General features: G+C 37.9%; 1 long non-coding RNA gene across 2 annotated transcripts in view; it reads left to right on the top strand.

Annotated features, from left to right (window-relative positions):
* LOC311445204 overlaps positions 1-20,933 on the top strand; it is a 161,423-nt gene that overhangs the window by 62,314 nt on the left and 78,176 nt on the right. The window lies entirely within an intron of this gene.

Below are 20,933 nucleotides of genomic sequence, written 5' to 3'. Positions count from 1 at the left end.
TGATGACAGTTTGCTTTGCTCTTACCCCAGTCTCACACAGGATCTGATATTTGAACATGTAAGGAAAAAGATACCACTGTATAAAATTAATTAGAATCTAAAGTAGTTTGAATGTGTGTTTTTAAAAACATAAGCAACTGAATTGTGCATCAGAGCAAGTTGTCCTTAAAGCATGTTTATTCCTGTGATCCCATTCTGATGGATAATGTTGGAGGTATTTACTGTGACCTGGAATAATGAGCATGTTTTCTTAACAAATAAAACAAGACAAAAGGTAGTAAGCACAAAATAAATGTGGTTTATTATTTAGACTTTTTTTTTCAGAAGCTTCTGCAGTTGCATATTCATGTCCTCTTGTGAAAATATGCAAATGAGATGACAATACTTGATTAGGGTTGTCAAGTTTCTATTCTCATGTTTTACTTTTTTTAAAAAAGAAAAATCTTTTAGAGCCTCCTTTTTCTTCTCTGAAGCTTTTTGTCTTGATAATAGTGAATTAAGAAAGAATATTTCTCTGTAGTTTAAGCAGATGGCAACTTTCTGATTTTGGTGGTTTCTTGGTTCATGTGTACATTTTTACTACTGCCAAACCGGCTCCATGGATCTGAGTATCTTAACGCTTCTGGGTATCTACCCGTATTTGTTCTCTGAATTGCAAAGAGAATTTGCAGTTGTAAGAAGGTATATTATGTTTGGCTCTTGGAAACAAAACAACATAAGAGATAAAAGCATACTTATTTGATTAGAGATGTATAAATCTAAAACACTAAAAAGTATATATACAAACATTAAATGATCCCCAGTAGTGTATATGAATATGGTTTTGTCAGATTTTGCTTTCTGTTTTCTCGGGAAAATGCTTTGATATGAAATCTCCTAGCAGGACTGGCTGAAGTAGAGTTGGAGCCAAGTGACAGAGAAATTTCCTAACACCTTGCATTTGTAAGGGCCTCTAGCAACAAATTCTGTTTCATCATGTAAGATAACTGCATAAAGTGTATAAATTAGTTGGTAGGCAGAGAAACAGGAATGAGGCAGGTTTGAATAACACGATTGATATGCTTGGTTGTGTTGCTACCAAGCACTTGGACGTGAAGGTCTGTATGTCTGCATGCTTTAGCAGAGGTTCCTTGGAAATTAAGGTGCTGCACAAGGTTATGCCATAATAAAAGTATCTTAGCAAGTTTAAGTCAAAGAAAAAAATATTTTCTCTAGTATTTCATGTAATATTAAGCACTGGTGTGAAGAAAAACAGCACTTTCTCGTGTAAAAGGAGCTTGAGCTGCTTTTCTTCTGCCTTCAGCAGCCAGGGCTGTTCTGCTGTAGCTGTTAACCTTACGCTGTCCAGTGCCCTCAGCAACAATGGAAAAACATCCAGTCACTCTCTGTCCCAGAACTGCAGCCTGCAGTTCTTGGGATAACATTAACAGCTTTTTTTAACAGTCTTTCTAACAGTGTTGGACATTCAAGACTATTCCTGTAAACTCAGCAATGGCTTGCTCTCTTCTGGCAAATTATTCCTGTTAACTTCCCGGTAGTTATCTCCTTCCTGGCATACCAGTGCACACGGGAACCTCTTGAACTTTCTTTATTCTGGATCTGTGGGATGAATGGAGTATTAATGGTTCTTAGTCAGGGCCACAGGGAGAAGGTTTATCAAGCAGCACTGTGCACCATCTGTGCTTATATGTAGAAATGCATTAAGGTTTAAAATGTCAACAATAAATTAAGCCAGGTACTCCAACATAAAAGGTTTACTGCTGTTCTCTGGTGAGAGATCTAATTAGGATGTCTTAGTTGGTAAAACAGTAGTTCCTCATGTACAGTGTGCTTTCAGCTTCCTTTCATAGTAATTTCTTCCTTTTTCCACAGTTTGTCATGGAAAGCTAATTTCCCTCTATTTGTCTTAGAAGTACAACAGATACCCATCTTAATATTTGTGCTGCCTTGTCCCTGTGGTATGAGATTTTAATGACTCTGATGTTAAGCTTGCTGCAGTAATAATCTCTCTTGTGACAGATAAATCAGCTTCACGTGCGCAATTCCCAAGCAACCCACCTCCTCTGAGGCTGGGTTTCCCCATATCCCTGGGGAGTGGGTGTTCCCAGAGCCCCAGGTATGAGTCAGTTTCTCTCTTTCTAGGTCATGCTAATGAGAAGGAAACTTGGCCATCATTTGAAGACAGTCTGTTTTATAGCAATGTGTGGTGTCACAAAAGATAAATGGATCATCTGAAACTGTGGAATACTTTAAATACTAATTTCAAAGGGATATGGGTTCACGTATTGGTGAGGTGTTAGAAACTGGTGTTAGAAAGAAAGGCCATGAGGAAGATCTAGCTAAAGAGATGGAACTAGAGCTTCTGGACGTGACTTTATATTCACTAAGAGGAATGTAAAAGAAGTTACTGACTAGCAAATATGAAAGGTATAATAAGGGCAGAAAAAGGCAGATAATTTTGATTTAATTCTGTGTCTTGGTGTGACATCATTCCAGTGGTATTCTTGGTTGAGGGCAAGAAACTAAAGTTGAGAAGTTTGAGGGCATCCTTTAATTGCCTTAGGGATTTCAACAAAATGCCAAGTAATGATGAAGGAATGAGACTGCTCTGTGATTCTGACTATAAAGTCAGGAGCCGAAAGAGAATACAGTTGGGATTGCTGATCTGATAGCCAGATTGATTAGAAGGTATGTATTCTTGTTGATTCTAGGAGTCGTACTTGGCTCATGGATTGACCTGATAAGTGCATGCCTGTAGTATGGAGGAATGCAACACAAAATGCACACCTACTCAAAGCTATGTGATGTTGATGAAGTTTTAGTTCCAGGCAACAGAAAGTTAAGGAAAGTGGCCTTTTAATATCATTCAACTAACCTGATGAGTTAGTTCAAAATGTTGGGGTAAAGGAGTGTGAGATGTCTGCAGTTGTTGTTAATGTAAGGTAACAGCTGGGTGCTTACATATGGAGACAGCAGTAGTCTCATGCTGTGATTAATTGATGTGCTGTTTGGAAACTGTACATTGCAGGATGGAGTTGAAGATGAGGTGTCCATCTGAACACTGGACTTCCTAGTTGTGAGGTCAGGCAAGCCTTGTGTCTTGCTTAGTGTGCTGAAGACTTCTTTAGAACAGTACTCTGTAATAGGAAACAATTATGAGATCCATCCAGTCTTGCTGATTCAGTCCATGCTGGACAGTTTACAAACAGAAAGCAAGACAAGAAATCCTTATAGCTCTACCTTTTTTTCTAATCTAGTCACAAGGCAAGTTTCTGAGCTGCTCTGTCACACTGTCCTTTAAAATCAGGCATGGAAGAAAGAGAGCACTGGGGAAAATCAGTGGATTGAGTCAAAGGCAGTGAAAACTGAGCTGGGAAGAAGCCAGAGAATTTTCAGCAATATTCCTCAGTGAAAAATTTTTCTATAGAAAATAGCAAAAGTAAAAAGGGGCCTCCAGATGGGTGGCTGACAGCAAAATATATTTTATTGCTTTAGTGTAATTTAATATAACTTAATGTGATTTTTATATTGCTGGCTGTAATGCAGAGCTAGCGAAGTATTTGTTTTAAAAGCATTGGGGGAAAAAAAAAAAAGGCAAAAAAAAAAAAAAAAAGCACTAACAATTAATGCCATCAAATATGTTAGAGCCATAGTGAAACAATGAGTAAATGGTGATTGGTAAGGATTGCTGTGTTTATTTATAGAATTAAATGCGAAGTCTTTCCACTGGGGTTTCCCTGATCTCCTTTTACTGGTTGCCCAAATATAAATCCAGTGAGAATAATTGTGCTTACAGAAATTCTGGAATCAGACAACAGTGCATTAGAAAAGCCTGGGACCAAAACCTGCTGCGTTCTTCACTCTGAGAGGATCCAGGCATTTTATAGGTTGAATTAAACACCGCAACATTCTTGGTATGTGAATAATACTTATCCGTAAATATATGTGAATATATTTATATAAATATGTGTGAATAATATATAAATATAATAATAATATATAATAAATATATATTTATATAAATATATAATAATATAATATATAATATATATTTATAATAATATATAATAATTATATAATAATAATATATAATAAATATATATTTATATAAATATATGTGAATAATAATTATCCGTAAATGGAGTGTTAATCTGAATGTATTCAGATTCAGTGTGATGTTTGGAGGAGCTGAGGTGAAACTGAATGAACCTTTCACTGGCCTTTCACTCCAGACCTAGACAGAAATGTGAAGCAATTGCTTTCTAATAGATTACTTTTCCTCGTAGAAACATATAAGCACTAGCTGTTAAATATATGATATTGCCTGCCATTCACAGAAGAATCTGAAAGTAGGACAATCTAGTGGCACTATTTTTTGGGACAAATACTTCCTGAGTGACCATCTGAATATAATCATCCATGCAAATTTTCTGAGTCATGTGGCCTTTGAACATAGCTCTTCGCAAATACTTGCTAAAATATACCACATAAGATATTCTTTTATCTAGAGCCTATGGTGAATGTAGTTGTGACAAAAGTGACATTGTTGACTGCAGAACAAATATAAATGTGTTTAGTTGGAGTGTTGGTCTGATAGTCTTAAATTTCACTGAGTCACTCATGAAAGTTTTCTTAGCTGAGTCTTTGCAATGAAAAAACAGTCAACCGAGCCTGTCTTGTTCCCTTTATAGTAAGCAAATATACATTTTTTGCGGGTTACAAGATGAATTTGTTAGAAAGAAGACTGAAATGAAAATGGTCCAAAGGATCGTTTTTAATTAAAAAATCATCCAAGAAGTAATTTCTGTTGTTGTAGAATTCAGTAGAGAATGAGGAAAAAAATGTATTTTGATTTGTCTGATGGGGTTGTTATATAAGGGTATGGTTCCTTGTAAGATTTTGTCAAAGACATGCTAAAATCAATAAAAAGTCTCTCTGAATGTGACTGGTGCCCTAGGTAACTGTTGCCACCTTGTCACATCATGACATGCAGAACAACAAATTACCACTGCTAACCAGCAGTTAGAAAGAGAGCAACCTCTGCAGATCACGAGAAGTAGAGCGTTTCCTTGCTGAAATTTAGCAGGGTCACAACTGGTCCACTGAAGATCAGATAATCTCTAACTAAGCATGGAATTGTGCAACAAAACCCAAACCTGTCATGCATGAACTGTACCTGAAGCTCCTTACGGCATTTAGGAGAAAATCAGCTCTTTTATCCATTCTGGCAGCTGTCACACCAACATGCATTTGGTGTGGGTTGCTTTTTCATTTTGAAATCGTTAATATTTTATATTTGAGAGGTTTCTTGACACTAGCATAAGAGGAAGAAAGTCTCTTTAATTTTTCTGTAAAATATAAATTATGCTTAGCCAAGATGTAGTTTCTGAGGAGCCTTCTGATTTCTTATGTGTGTCTGAAATGTGCTGGATGATTAATAGAAAGCTGTAGTCCTGGAATTTCTGAGTTGGACTGGTACACAAAGTGTTTCACTCTGATACGGTTTTAAGTTTTCCACTGATCACCAATATAGTTTACTCTATGGAAATACTGTCACTTCTATGAGCAGAAGAGATTGTATAAAACAATAATATTACAGTAAAATGTTTTCTTCATTTAAAAGAACCCAAACTCCTGCCAAGGCTTTGCCATTTCAAATAAAATGTGCTTATATTCTTGTCCTGTTTTCCCATCCATCATTTGTCTGGAATACCTAGATGGAATAACAGTTGTACGTAGGTTTATGTACATAAGTAGAAATGTGTCCCTGCATCACTCCAAATGTTTCTTATCACTTAGCTCATCATAAAAATGTAATTCCTGTGCCTATAAAAGAGGTGCATGATGTAGCTGTGCTTCAGGCGTAGGGTCTAAAAATGATAACATCATGAAGGTGAAATTTATGTAATGAAATTTAGCAAGTACTGGATTCTGCACCTGGGGTGTGGCAGACATATGTACAGGGGATGAGACGCTGGGGAGCAGCCCCATAGAAAGGGATCTGGGGGTTCTGGTCAGTGGCAAGTTGAATCTGAGCCAACAGCATGCCCTGGCAGCCAAAAGGGCCAACTGTGTCTTGGGGTGCTTCAGGCATGGCACTGCTAGCTGGTCAAGGGAAGCTTTCTCCTGATGTATGAGCGGCTGAGGTCTTTCGGTTTGTTCAGCCCAGAGCAGAGCAGGCTGAGGGGAGGCCTCATGGCGGCCTGCTGCTCCCTCACGAGGGGAGCGGAGGGGCAAGAGCTGAGCTCTGCTCTCTGGGGACAGTGACAGGACCTGAGGGAACGGCATGGAGCTGGGACAGGGGAGGGTCAGGCTGGGGATTAGGGAAAGGTTCCGTACCCAGAGGGTGGTCAGGCTCTGGCACAGCTCCCCAGGGCCGTGGGCATGGCACTGAGCCTGTCAGAGGTCAAGGAACGTTTGGACACTGCCCTCAGACATAGGGTCTGATTTTGGGGTGGTCCTGTGTGGAGCCAGGGGTTGTGCTCGATGACCCTTGTGGGTCCCTTCCAACTCGGGATATTCTGTGATTCTTTGCGAGTCAAACCAAACAGATCTCGGCATGTGTCTGATACTGAAGTGTCCCTAGGCGTTCCGTTGAGGCGTGCTGTGAGAGTGGTGTGTATCACAAGAAGGGCGATTCTGCTTTTTCACTTAGCAGCTTTTTCAGACTGTGCTTATAAAGAGATGTGAGATGATAACATCCCACCCCCTATGTGGGGTCAATCATTAGGATTGTTTTAGGTAGTGTCATGGCAAGGGTAGCAGATTTGAGCTACTGTCAAAAGTCTAATCTTTCAGTTTAGAAACTAGTCTTTATGAAATAGAAAAAGTCTATTTGAAAGGCAGATGTCACATTCTGTATGGGCATTGTTTCACATTAAACATCTACAGCCACCTACATTCTTCTGCCAAATACATAGATGAAAAAAAAATGATTAGGTGCTTTTCTGGGCACAGGTCTAGCAGGAGAGTTTCATGCTACCTCTGTAAGTGCTGCTGCAACGTGACCTCAGAAAGAGAAATCTTAGAATATATTGTTAAGTTGTTAGTAAATGTTTGCTATGTAAAAATGTTTGCTATGCAAATTCCAGTTAATTTGACATTCCCTCCTTGGTAGTTGACTGACAATAAATCTTAGTGCTTTTTATTGCTTCTGACATTGGCATTAGATGATCGATGTAGAGATTTTTTTGAATCCCTTGGTCAAAACATTCCCATTATGACTATCAGAGACAACTTTTGTCATTCTAAACTAAAGAAAGGTAAGATTTGTTATGGGAATGCCTAATTCTTCTCTCACTTTGTTTTTTTCAGGTTTTAACCTCCAATTATGTAAAGAAACACTGCATTCTGGTGAAACAATATTTCACCAGGAATTTAATGTGGAAAGACAGGGCTGCAAAATTGCTATCTAAATGTCAAAGAGATACCAACTGGATGTGGTCAACTGCTGATTTTTACTTTTATTTTTTCCAGAGTTTTAAGCAGTACTTAAATCTACTCAAGTTTACCTGGTTTCTTTTCTGTACTTGCACAGAACTATTAAGTATAGTTAACATCAATGGGAATTTAGATACCAAGCAGAAAATACATCCCACTGGACTCTGTATCCAAATTTTTAACCAGTATCTAATGGATTTTATTTCTATTTATTTTTTATGATACTTTTTTATTATTAATAGTGTTCTCAAAATAAGCTAATGAGCTGTAAAAGATTTGCATAGTTATGAAGCCTATTAATTTATTCATGGCGATGGCACACAGAATGAAGAATTGGCATTAATTCTGCTAGAAGTTAGCTGAGAATGCATGCTGCTCCTCACTGTGTCTGTTGTAGGGCTTTATTCCCCATCAGTTTCAATGAAACAAAAGGAGGAAAATTCCACTTGACAAAAGTTTCCTTTGTTAATTGTAATGTTGTAAAATTGTTAAACTGTAATATTTTGTAAAGTAATTATCAAATACTTTTGGCATTGCAATAATATGGCATTTGAGATTTGATTTTAAAATTGTTGAGATACAAGAAATAGGAAATCCTGCTTATAATAGCTGCCAGCAGATATGTTCTGGATGCAGGTGAGTAGGGCAGATTTTTTTTTCCTATATTGACGTTAATTGAACACTTATTTTTCCTCTTCAGAACAGACATGTAAGTCTATAGCTCTGCATATATGAAGGCAAATGAATCACTCGTTATGCAATCTGCAATATGTTACCTGACGCTCTGTTACCTTTCAAGTTCTTGCAGCAGTGAGAATGAATCCTACAGAGGGCACTGTGACACACTGGGCACACTTAGGGTGTTTCAGTGGCCCCAAATAAAGGTGTGGATTTGCTGGGAGTGAGCTGAAAATAATATATTGCTCCTCTCCAACACACACACATTTTCCTTCTAAGCATTGCATAGAGTTAAATCCTCACATCCTCCCCTGGAAGCAGTGGAAGATGAAGGTAAACAGCTTATAGCAATCAATGCTCATAGCAAGTGCAGCCCTCACTGCTGAGTACAGGTCCATTGACCACAGTTTGGACAACTTTGATCATGATTTAAAATTCGAAACTGTCATTTTCTGAAGAAAAGATATTAGGCTGTGGATTGTCTGAAAACTTGCGCTCTTACAAATGCATGGAATATTTATTGTCCTGGGGTTTGATACCAGAAACATGTAAGCAGTGCTGGGAGCTGATCGCTCAGCTCATGTTTTGGGTGGAAACCCTTTACCCGTTGATTAAATTCACTTACTTGGTCATCTTAGCAGAGGAGTGTTCAGTGACTTGAATGAATCAGAGTTTTGCCCTGAATTTTACTTTGTGTGAATGTTTTTTTTGTTTATTTGTTTGTGTATTTTTGTTTATTTGTTTTTTACAAATAATAAAGCAATAAATAGAGAAAGGATAAGAACTGATGATAATGGAAGCATTGTATTTCAGATTTACATGCAGTGCTGGGATTTACTCAGCAATAGATGATTGGGCAAATTGAAACATACGTTAGGTCTACTACAAAAATACCTTGATAAAAAGGGTTGAGGCATAAACAACTTGGTTCTCATTGAGACCTAGAAATGTGCAGGAGAAAGCAATAAAACTTTGTAACTTCCATTCATTATTAGAGGAAATGAAGCTGTGCATTTAAGATCTAAATCTGAAATGGATTCAGACCTGAAATTATGGTTTAGGTTGCAAAAGAAATAAAACAGGGCAGCAATGACAACCATATTTTGTTTATTTTTGCGGTTGCTCTTGATAATAAGTTCTAAAATGTTACTAGAAGAGTTTCTTAGTTTACTATACGGTAGGTAATGCCAGATAGTAATTAATATTCCGTAATGGTTGGAACAGAAATCTGGATTTAATTTTTAACATGACACTGGAAACAGGCCACTGGAAACTCCTAATTTTCATTCTAATCTATCCCCACATACTTGGGCATTCATTCCTAAATTCACAAGCAGCATAAGCTACAGCTTTGCTTGAAAGTCAGATGAAATCATCCCTTCTCAATTTTTTGACATGAATATCTACCTGAAAAGGATTCCTTCAGTTACAAAGGAAAATGTTTTGACCTCTTTCTCCTTCCCCTTCGATTGCCAGCATCTGTGGGTATCCAGCTATGTGCTATAGAGGTTTTCATAACTAAAATAGCTATTGAAACAGAAATAGGCTACAAAGACTAAAGCAGAGCTGGAAATGTTTGTGCTTTTTTCTTCTCCCTATAACAGACATTGTGAATCCTTCTCAATTCCGTAGCTTATAGTCTGAGCCTGTTTGAGGACCTTGAAATGGACAGATTTAAGTGGTTGTTTTGTTTAATAATATGGTGCCGCACCAGTTCATTTCTCATCTCTCATAAAAATATGAAGGTGATTGAAATTATATTAAATTGTAAGGCCTTCTGGGCTGTCACAACTGATTGCCTGTCCTCGTGCTGTTATAGTGCAGGACATAGACTTCATTTTGAATGCTTTCACTGGAGATAAACATGTTCCTGATAACTGGCAATTTACACTTTGGCTAGCAGAAACACTGTCTCTTTAACAATAAGCTGCAAATATTGGTATGTTTCTGTATTATTTTTATTGCAGCAGAGAGGGGAAAAAGACTCTTAAAGGGAAGTGTTATTGCATTATTAATTGTCTCTGGAACCTTACTTTTAATTCAAAGTATGGATGCTATCATTTGATGTAGACACAGATAATTTCCTTACAGTCCATGTTTTCAGTCAGAAAGATTTTATACGATGGATATCACAAATCAGAGAACAGTGGGGTGCAAGAGATGTGACGTGCATGTTAGTTTACACACCTCATATTATGAAAGAACAAAGCACTTGCAGTGAAAGATTTTTTTTTCCCTTCTGAAATGGTCCAGTGTCAGTTATCCAATAGCTGAGAGCTCACAACCACCAGTGAAACAGAAGTCTCAACCTTTTGCAAATATTCTGTTTAGAATAAATGCAGTATCATTCTTTGCCTCTGATATTAGAACTACTGGGTTATCCTGATTGCATTGATGACAGTGGTGTCTCTTCTCATTGAGAAGAATTCAACCACATGCATCCTGTGATCCTGATACTTGGTTATCCAACTAGAGAAAACAGAAAGGAACTTTGTATTAGAGGCAGAAGCTCTGTGCTGAAATGAAGAGAGTTTAAATTTGGAAAGGCTTAGATTTTTTTTGTCATTAAAAGGAGCATTTCACTGTCACTATTTATGGAGAGGGTCATCTTCTTTGAGTTCTTTTTATGCTGTAAAAGGCTACTGGATTCAAATGGACTATGGAGGAGACCACAGAGTATCACATAATGCTACACAGGGTAGAATATGTCCCATGTGCTAGGAAGGAAAAGTAGGGTGTGAGAGAATTTGGACCACATCTGGAATTTCAATAGGTATCAGTCTGAGACTGAAAGAGTAAGTTGCAGGATATTTACCCTTTTTAGGAAATCTGCCTTTCTCCCTTTGGATTGATTTTTCATTTCTCTTCTCTTTGGATAACTAGTGGATTTACTCATCCCTTCCATTTCAGTTGCTCTTCTGTTCCTGAAGTCTTTTTGAAGACCAAATTAATGAAAAAATTCAAAACAAGTCTTCAAATTAGATCATAGAATCACAGAATCATTTGGGTTGGAAAAGACCCTTAAGATAATCGAGACCAACTGTGCTTGTAGGCAAGCAGCAGTTATGTAGTCCATCATGATGCTGATTTTTGTTTGTAGATTAACTCTCAAACCAACTGTCAAACCAGCCATCTGCTTGGTCTAAACTTTCTTCCTGTTCCATCCAAGGGGAAGCAATTTAGCAGCACAAAAGCCTTATATAAAGAAAATTAGAATGGTTTTCAGAAAAGCTGAAGCTGCTGTGTTTTTAATTAAAATCCCCTTGTGTTTCCACATACAATAATTTGAGGTTTAGGAAAACAAGCATTTGAAATTTGAAACTCCTGTAAGCATAAAAATGACCCAAGTATGGTTAGATATTCTCAGGGATTCTCAATAAATGGTAGATACTATTTTTTCATTCTGTTATGAATTTGAGGAATAAGCAAATGAACTATCAAAAGAAAGTTGTTGGTTTATTTAATGATTGGTTGAACCTAACTGCTAAGGGTAGCAATATGCATAAACTGCTTTGTACTATTTGTACTTGCTTAATCATATTAACTAGTCACATTGGTGCTTTAATGCCCTTTGTTTATTGTGATAAGAAGACTAGCATATAATGGACATACACAGGGCCTTTTATATAGTTGTGATCCAAACAGGAGAGTTCAGAACACCCACGTCTAATATTGTCTTTCAGCTTTAGTGTATGACATCTTTTGACTTGCAAAAACAGTGCTAAGGATGTTGGATGTTGTTGAAGTAGAAAATATTTTCATGAGGTTTTCTCTTCAGATACCAGTTTAATCTTCTAAAGCTATTTAGAGTACATATCCTGTGATAACTCAGTTTCCTGTATTAATTATGCATCGTTACTTCCCAAGCTGAAATGGGCATGCTGAAAATACTAATTCTCCGATTCACTATGGAGAGGAAGACAGCACTGAGAAGCATGGACGTGGAAGAGTTCTAAGTGAACAACAAAGATGTGTGGGAGAGGCAGAGCAAATGTAGTCCTAGTACTTCACCTTGCCCTTTCAAAAATGAGTTGTTTAAGACTATCTTTTAAAATAATTCTAAATTCGAGAAAGATGTCAGTTTGACAATGCGGAAATAAGAGAGCTCTTTTTTTTTTGGCACAGTATTTGTTTCATGCCTAACCTCTGTCAATCATCTTTAACACTACAAGGAAGTATCCAATAGGCCAAGAATCTGCTGACACAAAGATGACGACTACTATTGCAGGGCTATCGAGTTCAAATTAATTTCATGGGAGCCCTCAAATTTCAGTGACATATATCACAGATACAGTCGAGCTGCACTGATGTTTTAGTGGTGAAAAGGCTTGGTGCAACGTGCTGATTCACCTGTTCTCTTCCCACTTAGTGCTGATTTTTTCTTCTTACTGAAAACGGTCATAATAGGCCATTGAATTTTGATGGTTATTTGAAACTTTATAATCATCTCAATAACAAAAGAACTGAAATTATTCATTAATACTTTTATTTCCTGCTTCTGCTTCCTTCCTAGATGAAGATGGTATTCTCGCTTTGTTTTCCTGGTGCAGTTTTTCAGCACTAGTTTTCTGTGTTGCCCGTTGTCTGTTGAATTTAGTTCTTCCCTTTATTGTCCTACATTTGGAGTGCAGGCTTCAGTGAGGCAGGAATCATAAGTTTTTTTTCTGTATATATGTACACAGTAATCCAGCTGTGGTTCATACTCTTGTTTTTTGTGTGTATTGCCTCAGCAAAATGACTGAAAGGCAGAAAATGGAGGTGTCTTGACAAAAAAAAAAAAAAAAAAAAAAAAAAAAAGATTTTCAGTAGTGCCTAACTTCTATTCAGAAGCCTAACTCCTTCTGGGTGCCTCATTCTGTAGAAAAAATATCGGTTATGCTGAGTTGTTTTCAGACGTTACCCTAAATTGTATTTGGTCCTATATTGCACGCAGAATGAAGATCCAATGTCTGTTAAAAGGGTCCTAGAAATTTCATTGTGAAGAGAAATTGTGTATTCCCTATGTGTCATCTCTGAGCTTGTTTCTTCTCATTATTGCTGTTCTAAAAATATTCATAAGGACCACACAGACAAGGGGGTAAATAGATACAATTAAGTGGATCAAATCTTAACTGTGATCAGGTGCATATTGCAGTATTTGGATAATATGCTCTGCTGAAGGAAATTAATTTTATTGATATTTACCTATGGTCTCAGCGTAGAAGCTTTTGCCATCACTTCAGGTGCCTGTTGTGAACTGGTGGTAGATCAAAACCAGAAAATATTTTGAAGAAAATAGATTTGATAAAAGCCCAGAACAAACATTTGGTAAAATGAAACAATTTGCTAGTTGAGCTCTGAGACATAAAAGCTGAACATATGAGTTTGGCTGGCCTGGTGGCAGCAGCCTGCAGCCAGCTCCAAGCCTCGGAACTTGAGCACAAATGTGTACTGGGGAAGTTCATGCTCTAATGGCGTGGGAGGGTGAGCATTTGCTATGGATTTTTCATCTTTTAGAGGGAGGAAAAAAAAGAGATTTGGGTGAGACTCAGCTATCCTTAGGTGTAGGTATGTATATGTAAGCCAGGCATCTCAATTCCCCTCATAATTAATGGACAGACTTTCTTTCATCTCATCTGAAGGCTGATATCTAAACCAACTTGAACACTGAACACTGCGTTTCTCTTCATGGGCTTCAAAAGGAATCAAGATGACGAGCTTTCCTGAAGGTATCCAGGCACAGGGCAAAACTCATGCCAAGCATCTAAAACCAAAAAAGATTCAACAAGTTGAAATTAACTTTTCAAGTTTAGTGACATAAGATGAGGGAACGTAGGTCTGTTTCTAAACAAAATTCATCGTGGCACTAAATGCAATTATCTTGTGGATGGAGAGACGAAGGGAAAGGTATTGAAGTCCATGCAAACAGAAAACAGGGGTACCTTCAGGTTTCTTTCCTGCATCTGTTTCTATTTGTTCTGTGTTCACAAGGTAAAACATTAAGTAAACTGACTAAAAAGTTCTGGCTTTCATTGCCAGATATTCTGTTTATGCCTAAGGAGATAATAGCAAGTTTAAAATGCCTTGGAAGGAAGCAAGGAAGCAAAATACATAGGATATTTGCTGATTTACCATGAGTTCATGTTCTTAAAACACCTCCCCAGTAAAGCCTTGTTTCAGATGATGAAGTTACAGCTTAGGGCAATATTTGCTTTGAAATCATCTGTGCAATAACTTATTTCAGCAGTTACTGGAAACAAGCAGAAAGTCCCCATAATTTTAGCATAAGCTAGCAGAATAGGATACCTTCATTATAGAGAGTTTGGGTTATTTAAATTTATGCCTCCTCTGAATGAAACACAGTGCTATTAAATAACCGTAGATTAAGTCAATGGGCAAAACTCCCACTGACTCGAGGTTCACTGCATTTGTATCATTCCAGATGAGCCAGGAGGAGAGACGCACAGTGCATTCCCATCTAGAATTGCTTCACCTTATGACTTGGATAATGAGATATTGATTTTCACAGAGCAGGACGTAGTAGAGGAAAAATGAGAGACTCGGTTGCAATTATGAAAGTCATTTACAATTGAAAGTGAGGAAGGTTTTCTTTCTGTGCAGCAAATAGTATTCTTTAGCTAAGCCTTTTCCACAGTTGCCAGGATTTGATACAAAGGGATATAAAACTGAAAAATAAGAACGTCCATAAAAATATATATGCCTTTATTTTCCTAAGTCGGAAATATTTGTGATAAAGTGCTACTTAAAAGATGTCTTCAATCTGTTTTGCAGGAATGATGAATGAAGTCTGTTAAATACTTAATGTCTCAAAGTTACAGCCCTAAGTCACCAGGACTTTGCACAAAAACCTAGCAAGGCTCTCTGGTTTCAGCTGCTCTTAGCAATCTTTTCAGCTGACCTACAACTGCTGAAACAGCAGAAAACATAACCTTGAAGGTACTCTTTTCTTTTTACAAGCACAACATCACTCATTCCAGAACTCAGTTGTCTGCTCTCAGTAAAGCTCTCCATCCCCAGACAGAGCACTCCGCTTCAGCCTTTCTCATGCTGGAAGGCAGTGGGAGCGCAGGGCCCTGTGAGGCTGGTGGGGCTGAAGCACTGAGGGATGCTACTGTGCTGGGTCTGGCCAGGGGCAAGTAAAGTCCTTCATAGCTACCTGTATGGTGCTATGCTCTGGATTTGTGACTGAAACAGTATTGGTAACACGCTGGTTTTAGCTATTGCCAAACAGTGTTTCTCATCCTGCCCATGCAGAGTAAATGAGGAGGTGGCAAGAGGTGGGGAGGGAACACACGTAGGACAGCTGATCTGAATTGGCCAAAAGGATAGTCAGTGCTGTGTAACTCAGCAGTAAGTGTGGAGGGTTTGGACTTTCTAAGGTAGTTATTGCTTAGAGACTGGTCTGGCATCAGTCTGCTGGTGGGAGGTGGTGATTGCCTTTTTTTTTTTTTTTTTTTTCCTTCTCTTATTCAGCTGGCTTTATCTCAACCCACAAGTTTTCTTGCTTTAACACTTTTGATTCTCTCCCCAGTCCCACTGCAGGAGGGGTGAGCAAATGACTGGGTGGCTGCTTTGCTGCTGGCGAGGCTCAACCCATTGCACCTAGCAGCTTTTTTCACAGGGCCCCTTGGAGGTATCACTTCTCCCCTTGGAAACAGTGGTGGCTTTTTTTTTTTCCCCCCTTACAGAAGTAAGAGACTAGTCTCCTATTTTCTCGTTTCTTCCTTTTGCATATGCCACTGCTGTTCCATCCCAGTAGCCCCCACCCTTTGCTCCACATCGTGCTGTTTGCTGGGGTTGTGCTTTCCCAGCTTGCTGTAGGTGCTCTGGCAGGAGGAGTGCAATGCTTTGTGCACTCAGGCAGTCGTCGCTGCAAGTGGTCCTTAAAAATTTGATCACATTCTGCTTGTTGAGAACTTGCATCAATTTCTGTGTGTGATTTCAGGTTTATACCTTAATAAATTTACTTCTAAATTTGAGTTTTTCTACCAGGAGTCTGATTAGCAGCCTAATCTCTAGTCTTCCTCTCCATCCCTGTTTGGAGAAACTACATTATAAGATCTTTGATACCTATCTAAATTATTTGCTCAGGAAAAGTGTTTGTATGACTAACAGAGGTGATGTCTTCTGTGGGCTTTCTGTCTAGGAAAAAACCTGAATGAATGGCTCCTTCAGGATTTCCTTTACAGCTTTTCCCTGAAGATATTTTGTGTCTTTTTACTGTCCCTCTAGGAATACTTGTTGGAGGGTAGGAGTGCTCACTAAGGTCACTAACATGTTCTTAACAGCTGAATGACTACATAAAGAAGAGGGATGTTAGAGAAAATTATGTTTAGTTATGGGCTGCTTTACTGGAAGTGGGTGATGGAATTTTTGGAGAGGTAAAAAGTAAAGCACCTACTTGTCAGTGCCTTGCAACATCCTCTCCTCTTGTTTTACCCCTACTTTATACCGTGCTTGTCTGTTTGAATGCATACAAGTTGCATTGCAACTTTCAGTATCTCCAGACCAATAAAATGAATTTAAAATGTGACCATGAAAACATTGTACTGAAGGAAAGTAATGCAATGAAGATGGAAAAATGCCATAATAAATAATGTATTTTAATAAATGACTGTACACTGTAGAATTTCAATTACAGAAACACATACTTTACACAAGTAATTGCTAAAGAAATTACTGGAGAAGCACATCCATTCATTGAATTACAGGACATAAATTCTTCCTCTGATTGCATCTTCCGTTGTGTGGAGAGCAATCACAGCAAACGCCAAGCTCTAATAACACAATCTTTTTAGGATTAGAGCTTACTGCTAGATGGGGAATGTGGAAGGACTAATAAAAGGTTGTTGCTTCATGTGCACAAAGGCAGTGAATGACACTAGCTAAAAGGAAAGCAGCAACCTTTACAAACCAGTTTAAGAGTAATGTGAATTTTAGGATTTGCAGTTGGAATTGGTTCCCATGAAATAAAAAGTTTATTTATTGTGATGTGGAACGAACTGTTATCCCTGCTCGTGAACACTCAGAGTAGGTGTTTGCTGTTCAGTCCGACGTGCGGGACGCCTGTGGGGTTACCTAGTGTACTGACTCCCAAGTGCCAGCCTATTCCGGCAAAAAGTAGCCAAAATGAGGCACGTTGCTGTACTGTTAACTGCAGGTGAAATGACAGTTCCAGCCCATGAAATGTCCCTGATTTGGAGGGAATGAGAACTGTTGGCCTTTACAGCCACATTAGCTGGGTGCCAAAGTGATGTTTGTGTAGACCTGGCCACAGGAACACTCTGAATTCAATGAACCCTAAAAATAGAAGAGATGATTCTTGTTTTCACTATGCTGGTCATCAAAGCACAGCAACAGGCCACCCCTCCAAATACTGCTGAGATTGAGCAGTACATGTGCATGTGAGTATCAAGAAGTGTGTAGACACGTGCCTTTTTCTCACAGATGTGACACTACCAGACTTTCCTGTTTGGAGGCAAGAATCATTATTTACTTCTTTGACAGGAATTCAAAATTTCACATGCTGCCAATGACTTTTGTTTATGAATTTGAGCAAATGAGTTATTTCTGTTTCTGTGTAATCTCTGAGTCAAATTAGAAATGCTTGACTCATAGGACAACAGCAACAATTATTCAAAGGGACATCAATTTAGTAAGTTCAAAACAAAACAGACGTGAAGCCGGGTAGTAGCAGATGTAGGCTAAATATTTCTCAGTTCCTAGCCTTCTTGCTATGGTTTTTCTTCTAGCTTTTGTGTTTTCTGTTTAGACCATGATATATTTATATACATTTTTTTTTCAGATAAGGGATTTCAAGACTTTCTGTCCTGTAGAGTGTTTGTATATTGAAGCCCTGCTTGTCTGATCGTGGTTTGCTAGAGAAAAGAGCTGTAAAACAACCAAAAAAGCCCAACAACCCACAACCCAGCAATTATTACAGTGAAAATTACCAGACTACATGGGAAAAATATGCAGTATAAGCTAAGTAATATTACATGCACAAAGTAAGCAAAAGAAAGCTAGAAAAGTACTCTCATTCACTTAGCATAACCTTTTCTTGAGGTGACGTGTAGACCTGCATCCTGTTTCAGTTCAGATCTGAGACAAGTCTATTGATTCTTATGTGTTTGTTTACATCTTAGGTGATAAAGTCTGTTTGATGAACTTTTTTTAAAAAATTGATTGTCTTCACAAGTCTGTTCTAAAAAGTATTTTGTTTGTACCCCAATAGATGGCCTTTCCTTCTATTGTGCTATTAGACAGCTGTGTCTGCACTGATATTTCTGTGGACTGAGTTTAGAAGTATTGATATATTTCTAACTGCTATCAAAACAAGGCATCTTGTTGATTTGTTTCCTCTAGGTTTTCTATTAAGGTCATATTTCCCTCCTCCCCCTGCCCTGTTAACACTTTGTGCTTCTTTAGCATATTCCCCTTGTATTGTTAGTACAAGAATATTCTAGAACCTGGTTATATTTTCATGCTAAGGACACCAGTGTGTCAGCTGAGCATACTGAGCATTCATGTTACAGTATTAGAATTCTTTGAATTTTACTATGGGAATACAGTTTATTCCTATTCCTTCCTGGTATTGCTATAGGTTTTTGATTAACCTTTACTGGAGGAAATGAGAATTTTTTTTTTTTTTTTTTTTTTTGCTTAATTTCCCTTTTATTTACTCTTGGTAATGATGTAAACATTCATCAGCTTCTATTCCTGAAATAATACATGTGGTATGAGTAAAAATATCTATAAGATATTTAGTATATTACTTCAGAATAAATGTTAGAGGAACAAAGATTGTTCTGTTACGGTCTGACTGACTTTTCCTAAAGTAATTTCAGAATTCATGAAATGTTTGAACATGAACGTTGCACAAATATTTTGCTTCTTAAATCACAGTTACTTAGGTATTTTGTTTGATGTTATTATTTTTCCATAATAATATCATAAGGTGCTAATTTAAAATCCACTAACAGATAACACAAGACGTTTAAACATTTTAAAAGGCCAGACAAACTGGGATCAAGTTTGTAGATCTTGCATATAATTCTGTTATAAGACCACAATTTTAAGGAAGGGCACCAATCTGCCATTCCAAACCACTGTTTGTTATATGTTCTGCACAAATTGTCTCAGAGACATGCTTAGAGAGGGAATAGAGACCAAGAAATTGGCAAACACTGACAGCTTGGCATCACTTGCACAAATTTGCAAAACAATTGCTAATATTGTGAGTTTTTCTGCATGGAGAAGTTAGTGCACCACCGTAAATTCTGTTATAATCTGCATCAGCTATTTTGCACTAACTCCATGTGGGCACACTTGGATTTGCATAGATACGTAACATGAAGTAAAGCAGGTGTGTATTTGCATCATATCCTTTTAAAGTGACTCTCCTAGCAATATTTAATGAGAATACTCGACAGTTGTTGCCTGATTGCCTGTTGCGGATTCAGCCCAAAGAGGCTACCAGATCCAGCTGCTTGAAACTGCTGCTTTCCAAAGTGACCACATCCAGCAGTAGTTTACTCTGGGAATTATCATCAGACTATTCAGAGCAAAGTCCCCACCATTAGCTTAGACAGTTTAAATTGGTAGGTGGTGACCACGCTTGTTGTGTGTGCAATGGCAGCAACCACTCCACCCACAGGAGGGGAGCTGCTGGGAGCTGTGCCCAGTGACATTTTCTGTCAGCGCAGCAAGACCAGGCTGTACACGGTCTTAATTACTTATAAGAGACAACTCTATTTCTAAAACAATAAATTAACCCCCCAGTTTATTAGACACAAACTTCCACACAAATCTGAATCCTCAGTCTGTTAGCATGATTAGGTTGAAATTTTTAAGGAAAACAGTTTTCAGTGCAGATGGTTTTTATTAAATTCCACGTCCATTAAGACTGTCAACATTTGTTTAGAAAATATTGAGAAATTGTATCAAAATACACTGTTTCTACACTTTCTGAGAACATTTTGATTTTTGTATTGAACTGAATGTAGAAAAACAAACCCAAGTCTCTAGTTCTTATATAAGAAGATTTAAAATGTCAGGACCTGAATGATATGTTTCAAGGGAACACAGAATGCCTCTATCATGTTCTCTACATGTCATCTTTCTGTGTTATGTACGTTAGGGAACTTCTCATTAATGACATCCAGCCCTGCAGTGAAGGACTCGAGGGTACAGGTGGAGAAAGACGACTTGAATGTGACCCAGCAATGTGTGCTGGCGGCCCAAAAAGCCACCCATACACTGGGCTGCACCAACAGCAGCATGGCCAGCAGGGCAAGGGAGGGAATTCTCTTCTGCTCTCACAAGATCTACTAAAGACCTGGAGCCCTACCAAATACTAATATACAAATGCATTGTTGATGAGCATACTTTACTTTTACCACCAGTGAATCAAGACATTCAGGAAGGAAATTCTCCCATACCTGCTTTGACCACAAACTTTTTTTTTTTTTTTTTTTTTTTAAGTATCAGCATCTATCAATCTATCAAATCCATCATCTACCTTGTGTACAGAAAGACTCATATGTTGCCTGTTTTGGACAAATGGGAATAATCTCAAAAAGTATTTGGATAAGTTCTGCAGTCATTATGCTCATTCAAATTGATATTAATGGGATAGGAGGTACCAGTGGTATTAATGGTACCAGGAGGTACCATTATTTATTTATTCCTGATTTAAATATTAACTGGCTGACGGTAGATCCTGCAAAGGTTGTTCATGCTTGTTTTTCCTTCTCCAATCCTTTCCAGCATCGTCTAGAATATGGAATATTTTTCTGTAATCAGTTACACCAGTT

The sequence above is a fragment of the Aythya ferina genome (genome assembly GCF_964211825.1).
Source record: "Aythya ferina genome assembly, chromosome: 15".
In the NCBI taxonomy this organism is placed as follows: Eukaryota; Metazoa; Chordata; class Aves; order Anseriformes; family Anatidae; genus Aythya; species Aythya ferina.
Note: the sequence above shows the minus strand (reverse complement) of the source record. Positions and strands in the feature narration are given on the sequence as shown.